This window comes from Octodon degus, unplaced genomic scaffold (assembly GCF_000260255.1).
Source record: "Octodon degus isolate 3935 unplaced genomic scaffold, OctDeg1.0 scaffold00092, whole genome shotgun sequence".
In the NCBI taxonomy this organism is placed as follows: Eukaryota; Metazoa; Chordata; class Mammalia; order Rodentia; family Octodontidae; genus Octodon; species Octodon degus.
The window spans coordinates 1,468,308-1,476,550 of NW_004524668.1; positions in this window are offsets into that span (position 1 = coordinate 1,468,308).

The following is an 8,243-nucleotide window of genomic DNA, read 5'->3' on the forward strand; positions in this document are numbered from 1 at the left end:
TGTACTCTGCCTAAGCAGGTGCTTTAGTCTGCTGAGCTATCTGGCTGGCCCTGGAAATAGTTAAAATTACCTTTCAAACCAGGCATGGTGTCGCACACCTATAATCCCAGCTCTTGGGAGACTGAGGCAGAATAAAGTAAAGCAGTGAACTCCTGTTACTGGGTAGATCCTTCTAAAAGTGGCTCACCACGTAAATGTTATGAAGTTTTATGGTACTCATATCACCTTCTAAGACAAAGAATTGGACAAAACAAGCTAAAAATGGTAGCAAAGTTAATTTGAAAAAATAAAATTAAAGAGTGAGGAAGAAGCTGGCTCTGTGGAATGAGCTTACCACAAGTAAAACAGGAAAAAGCCAGATAAAAAACGTCCTGGAGAAAGTCGTGCATGGTATCGTGAGGAAAAGCTCGAGGGCTAGCTCTGGAGTCTGTGGCCCTTTTTAGCTGTCCAAATCTTTTTTTTTTTTTTTTTTGGTCTTTTTGAGACAGGATCTCACTATGCAGTTCAGCATGGCCTTGAACTCACATTGTAGACCAGGCTGGTCTCAAAATCACAACAAGTCTCCTGCCACAGCCTCCCCAGCACTGGGATTATAGGCCTGCACCACCACACTTGGTCTCAGTGGCTGGCTCAGTGCACCCAAGGGGAGGGGCCGGCACCATGTGGTGCCAGGGATTGAACCTCCATCCCTGAGATCTTATAATTAACAGGTTATAACTACTCACAGCCAGTTTTGCCACACCCTAAACCTTCTGTTTCACTCCTTGTATGCCTAAATCCAAGACCTTAGAGAAACACACTATGCCCAAAGGGCCTTATCTCCTGTCTTTGCCACAAGTGTTAATGGGGCTCTGGGATGCTGTAGGGCCCTTCTAGAGATCCTTTCCAGGTTCTTGTTCTGGACACGTAATTGTCAGGACATGCACAAAAGGTAGTGAGATTTTACACTTACTACAGGTAGCAAAAGAAATATTTTTTCTAGTTATAGGTTATGATTGTTCATTACCTCTCCCAACGTCATGAAGCATTTTTCAATCCATTTGTGGTGTGAATGTTCCTTATCTTTTCTTAGCTCCAAGCCACTTCCATTCAACAGCTGTGAGACAGGAGATGTTAGGATACCTACTCTCATTGGTACTCATTTTTTGCTGCCAAAAATACCATTCATTTTAGACTTTTTTTTTAAGATTGAAAATTTATTTATTTATTATTTTTTATTTTTGGCCAGCTCAGCCCACCCCGAGGGCAGGGGCTGGTATGGCATGTGGTGCTGGGGATTGAACCACGGTCCTCTGTGCCTGCCTAAGCTTGCCTAAGCAGGAGCTTTAGACCGCTGAGCTATCTTGCTGGCCCTCATTTCAGACTTTTAAGTATTTCCCCCGTGATTGCATTACCCTGTTCTTATTAATAAAGCGCTGCTGTGTTTGATTGAAGATATCTACTAAAAAATCTTCAGTCTTTTTTAAAAGGCTCCCTGTATAAGAGATGGGTCACTGCCTCTCCATTTTGCATAGTCTGAATCTGCGATGGCATCTAAACAAGACCTTAAAATGATTTATTATGACGTAACACTTTCACTGAGCTCTACAGAGAACAGCATTTTGGTACCAGTGACAGATTGGTGTCCCTTCTATGCATTCTTTTTTTTTTTTTTTTTTTTTTAGAACCAGGGATTGAACTCAGGCCCTTGCACTTGCCAGAGAAGCGCTTATTCCACTGAACCATCTCCCTGGCCCCCTTCTATGCATTCTTATGCAGAAGTAATCACTAGTAACTGTCTTATGAGTGCATTAAATAGTTGTAGTCAAGGATAATAATTTATTTTTCGGTTAACAGAATCTTAGTAAAAATGATCCATCTTTGAAAATTTTGACCCAAGGCAAAACAGATTTACAATTCTTTGATTGTTGTTTTTGACATTGGTGTTATTTTTCTTTGCAAAGCAACCAGAACTTCAGTTGAGACAAACAAGCTATTGTCAAATGAAGTGTAAACATCTACATTAGCTTTTCAGTAATTCTTTCCTCCTTTAGACCGGCTGATAGTGCCATACATACTTCGTATTTCTCTCTCTCTCTCTCTCTCTCTCTATTTATAAAATCCAGTATGGACACATGCATTCACGGTGACACTTTTTTTTTTTTTTTAAATTTTATTTTGTGTGTGTGTGTGTGGCCAGTTCAGCCCACCAGGGGGCGGGGCTGGCTGGCATGTGGTGCTGGGGATTGAACCGCTGTCCCTCTGCCTTGCTTAGCTTAGTTTGTTCTAAGTAGGTGCTTTAGACCACTGAGCCATCTCACCAGCCCAACGGTGACACATTTTTAAATAAAATATTCCAGCAATGATCATAAAAAAATATTCAGGGACTGGGGAGATGGCTCAGTAGAATAAGTGCTTCCCTGGCAAGTGCAAGGGCCCAAGTTCAATCCCCAGCTCCAAAAAAGAAAAAAAAAATCATTGTAGAGTGAGTATGGGCCAGTTAAAGTCAGAAAAGAGGGCCAGGGAGGTAGGTCAGTAGAATAAGCTCCTGCCTGGGAAGTGCAAGGTTCTGAGTTCAATCCTTTGTACTGAACAATAACAACAAAAAGTTGGAAAATAAGTATGCTCTTCAGAGTAAGCGTGGGCCACTGATGAGCTTGTCATGGTGACGGAGTTACTGGTTGTCATCTTTTATATCTCCTATTCCTCAGGATGATATCCAGTCTGGGCCATCCTATCCAAAAGCTGCTTGGTTTTGCACCAGCAGAATGTAAGATGGTGCTTTCTGATTGGTCCGGATGCAGGGCTTGAGACCCGCTCTGCACGTGCCCTGCATTTCTGTGACTGTGGGTTCATGGCCAGCTGGCCACGACCTCATTTCCTCCCTCATGTCCACCATTAAGGGGGTGGGTGAGAAAAATGTGGCATTTGATGGACCGCTGTGCAGCTAGCCCTCCCTGAGAAAGTGAAATCAGAGCCTAGGTTTGCTTTATGGGTATAACCAGGAGAGAATTCCAGGCAAAGAGAATTGTGGGTGCAAAGGTCCTTGTGTGGGAGTAGTGCAGATAGCGCAACTGGGCCAGAGACCACGCCTCCTCCACCCCTTGAATTTGGGCAGCACCCCAAGGCCCTTCCTCCTTCCAGTGTTCTAGTGGAATCAGAAAATAACAAAGACCCAAGAAATCTCTGTAGTTCTAGGCCAGAGCTCATATCTGCTAGATCTTGTGGCCTGACCTTCAGTAGCCCCCCACCTCATTGAAGGTTCATACATATGGACTGCAGCTCATGTATATAAGTATAATTTAATCAGAGTAGATTCTGGGACAGGCTTGCAAGTTGGAAGCCGCTGAGGTGACTCAGCACCCTGTCAATCATTTCTGCCAATATCATCTCGAGATCCAGTGAGAGATAACAGGGGCCGGGTTGCATTCTTTTAAAATCCATAAGCCAAAGGGGTTGGGGAGATGGCTTAGTAGAATAAGTGCTTCCCTGGCAAATGTAAGGCCGTGAGTTCAATCCCCAGTTCCAAAATAAATAAATAAATAAATAAAATCCATAAGCCTGATTTATCTGTGTGCTCTTTAGCTTCCTTTGTCCCAATGCCCCTTTTTTTGTTTGTGGCATCTCTGTGTTTCTGTTGGCACAGACTTGCCCTGAGCCCCACATCTTCCCGTTATCTTCAATGAATGTAGCTGCTTTTTCTTTTACCACTGAATGGGCACTTGCACTTCCTTGCCTGCTGTACCTAAGATCCTGGAATCTATCTGTTAGATCCTCCACAAGGCATCAGGAGGATATTTGGATGTTCAAGGAGACATGGAGGAGGAGGGGGTTAGTATGCACGTGTGGGCAGTGGAGTGAGTCTAAGAGGTGAGGGAAGGCCTGGTGGGAGAAATCATACAAGAGTTCACCTCCCCTATCTTCCTCACTTCCTGGAAGTGTTTAGGATTTTGCCCAGAATAAAATGAGACCCCAACAGAGACTTTTTACCAGAATGAAATGATGTTGCTTGGCTTTTGTGTTTTTGGTTTTTTTTGGCCGGGTCTCACTTATGTAGTTCAGTCTGGCCTAGAACTCACTATTTAGGCCAGGAAGATCTCAAACCTGTGGTGATCCTCCTAGCTCAGCTTCCCCAACGCTGGTGAGGTAGATTAGGGCGTGGCAAAGCTGTCTAAGGAAGTAGGTGTGACCTGTCAATTACAAGACCCTGGCAGGCAGGCAGAGAGCAGTTCCCAAAGTCCTGCGGGTGGACTTCTCCTGAGAACTGGAGCAGGTTTTCAATAGGATGGCCTCGACCTGAGCTCAGACTTGGGACTCCAGTACCACCGCTGAGGACCTGTGCGTAGAAGTTCTTGCGAGTTTCTGTCAAATCGGGCGGGATAAAAGGAACACAGACACCAAGAAGAGAGCTTCTCTCCTAGCTTCCCTCAGCATAGCCCGCCTTCTCCAGGCTGTGCTTTTATCTTGCTTTTTCCTTTTTACTCCACCTGCGCTCACTCTGCAGAGCCACTTTCTCCCTCCCTCTTGACTTTTTCTCAAATAAATTTTGCCGCTGCTTTTTGCTCCTTTTATCCAATTCTTCGTTCGAGACAAGAAGAACCTGGACTCTAACTCCTGAAGGTGACATATGAGCCACTTTTAGAAGGCACTATCCGGTAATACTAGGAGTACAGCTGTGCTGTCCCTTGATTTTGGAGGATCAACCTAACATTGTTCAGAGACAGGTCTAGACAAGCTGGGAGAGTTGTGAGGAAACTCTCAAGATACACACAGAGGTGAGAGTGATTTAACTTAGGCTGGTTGCAGAGAGGGGAAAGAGTTTGAAGAGGCTACCCGGGCTCTCCCCGCATCAGCCCCTCCCCACCCAGCCTTTCCCCACCCCTAGTCTTGTACCTTACCTAGAAGGGGGCCTACGGGACCCACCTGTCTCTTATTGTGCAGAACAAACTGCCTATTTATTTATAAGTCCTGTGATTCAAAGCTGTAAATGCTCATATCATCAATGGCATTTTTAAAAATCTCTTCACTCCCAGTGAGTGTATAAAGCTGGAAATAAATTGTGACACTGATACAGGGAAAGAAACTCCCAACCCAAAAGATACCTGAGATGAGTTTGTGTTCTCTAAAACCGAAGAATGAATTTTAGGAACAAATGGAGGTTAAGAGCAGAATCTCTTTATTGGGGCAAACAAAGCTTCTGTCTGAGGGAGGGATAGAAGGGGGACCCGAATGGGTTCCCCAGAAATCTGCTGTTTTGAGGGATTTTTATACAGTAAAACCATGTGGTGAGGCGGATCTAAGGCAGAGAGCATGGGAACTCTCTCAGGTGGGTATGAGGTGGGACAAAACTATGGTCAACCAATAAGGTTACAAGCACCATTGCTCAGGTAAAATTGATTAGATTCAGGACCAAATGAGGAAGCGAGTCACATAGCAAGCAGGCATGAATACAGGACAGGGTCTCTTCCTGTTGGGGGTTGGGTTAGTGACTTTCTGGCTCTTTTTCCCTATGCATTTGGTACAGGGTCTCACTACACAGCTCAGACTCCTAGTGATCCTCCTGTCTCAGCCTCCTCAGTACAGGGATTACAGGTGTGCGGCACCACACCCAGTCTTGGTGGCCAGCTCAGTGTACCCAGGGTCAGAGCCACTCAGTATATGGTACCCAGGATCAAACTCTGGTCCCTGCGCTTGCCTAGGCAGGCACTTAGACTGCTGAGCTACCTCAGTGCAGTCCTGCTTTCTGGCTTTTTCAAGGTAACTGGTACTTTTTTTTTTTCTTTTCTGGTATCTATTTAGAGCATCAACCCCTGATGCCCATTGCTAGGGAAGTTTGTGGCTGCATGTTTATTCTTTTGTCTTGAGGTCCAGACTGTGACAGGAGTGTCTATCTCTTCCCAAGTTGCAAAGCCACCTTGCCTTCCATATTGTCTCCTTGAGGGCCTGGCCTATAATATTTCTGCCTATAGTATTTCTATCTAATTTAGCTGCATATAACAATACTTCTCTGAGATATGTTAAGGCACAATGTAAGCGTGCTGGAGCCCAGGAGAAATTCATTCGAGAAATGAAATTTGAACGAGGAAGGAACCCTCCATGCAAATACTCAGGCTGTCATCATGCAAAGAAGATTTCATAACTCCAGTGACTTGAAGGTTGGTCTTGTTCCTGCTACCTGCTTCTCATTAATGTGAGGCTGGGATACGTAGTTGTATCTGCTGAGCCCAAGCTCTCTGCATCTTTGCCAGGAATTCTCTGAGGAGGGGACAGCAGTGTCCCAGGACAAAGAGCTACAGAGTTGAGACAATGACCCCGCTGTGTGCGCCCATCCCGTGGGCTTGAGACAATTCCTGGAGACATTTTTGTTGGGTTACTGTACACCCACAAATAACTACTGAAAGGGAGAAAATGAACAAAAACTTAACAATGAGAGGGCTATTTTGAACAGGAATTTAAAAGCTAAGATACACAGATGCGCCTGTTACTTCTTGTAATAGGCCCTATTTGTTCTCCCTGCCTTCGGTCTCTCCCACACCCATCCATTCTGCACACTGTGGCGGGATTTATTTCCTGAAAGCACAGACCTGGCCTCGTCATTTTCCTGCTCAACAACCTGCAGTAGGGGCCGGGGAGATGGCTCAGTGGAATAAGCGCTTCCCTGGCAAGCGCAAGGGCCTGAGTTCAATCCCCGGTTCTGCAAAAAAAAAACCAAAAAAAAAAAACCCTAAAAAACAAAAAACAACCTACAGTGGCTCCCTACTGCTCTGAAGTAACAAAGCATTAGTGGCCCTTCTGATACAGGAGACACAACTCCCAACCTGCTAGATGTCAGACGTGTGGCATTCATGTCCTCTGAAATCAAAGAATGAAGTCCAAGGAACAGCGGAGGTCAAGAGTGGGAAAGAACTGGGCATGGTGGCCCGCACCTGTAATCCCAGCACTTGGGGGGCTGAGGCAGGGCGATCCCTGCGAGTTTGAGTCCATGCTGCGTTGCAACATGGGTCAAACTATATCATCAACCAATAAGAGTACTGGTATAGTGGCCTAGCTAGCATTGATCCAATAAGGAAGTGGGGTGGGCTGCAAGGGCTGATGGCAGACACGCTTCTCTTTCTTCCTTTTTAGGGTGATAAATTCTGACAGCTGAGAAGTCATGCCTATCCTGCTGACCATCATAATCCCAATACTTGGGATGCAGGTAAGCAAGCGAGCAAGAAAGAAGGACCTCAGCAGCACCAAGAATTCTTCTCAATTCTGAAGTTCTCCTCTTGCTTTTCTTTCCACTGGCCTTTCTTCCCCAAGAACTTAGGTGCAGGCAGTTATGATAAGGTGACCCTGAGTAAAGTGGGGGAAGATTGGCCTCCCCACGGTGGGATTAGAGGGGTGCACCATCACACTCAGTCTCAATCCCCATCTCAGGAGGTATTACTCTGAAGCCCCAATCAACAAAGGTATCAAAAGAATATGATTTCTGTATGAAAGAAAAGGAATTTTTATTTATTTTAGGGAAAGCCCTACAGGGTGTTCAGGGTCTCACTGCTAGATCAGACTCTAGTGGTTCACCTGTTTACTGCCTCCCAAGAGCTGGGATTATAGGCACGTGCCACCATGCCCAGTCTGATTTGCCATTTCAGCGTGCCCCAGGGTTGGGGCTGGCACAGCAGTTCTGGGGATGGAACTCCCAGCACCTATTCCTGCTTGCAGGTGCTTTAATCTGCTGAACTATTTGGCCAGCCCTCATTTATTTATTTATTTGGTATAGGGTCTTGCTATAAAGCTTGGACTCATAGCAATCCTCCTGTCTCAGCCTCCCTGGTGCTGGGATTACAAGCGTGCGCAACATACCTGGTTTCAGTGGCCAGCACGGCACATGGTATCATGGATTGAACCAGGGTCCTTGTGCTTCCCAGGAAGATGCTTAGACTGCCGAGCTATCTCCCCAGTCTTAATCATTTTAAATGCCTCATAGTATTCTTCTTTTAGTATATGTTGGTATTACATAATGCTCACAGCCCTTTTGGGGAGCTGGTGTATGTATATAATGTATCTTAATTTGGGAAAAAAAGAATCTTGAACCTACCTTACACACTTACCCAAATCAGTTTCAGATGGGTCATGTACCCAAATGGAAAAAGTAAAAGAAATGTGATTTTTTTTAAAGAAAATGTGGGCTGGGGAGATAGTTCACTAGAATAAGCGCTTCCCTGGCAAGTGCAAGGGCCTGAGTTCAATCCCTGGTTCCACAAAAAGAAAAAAAAAAAAAA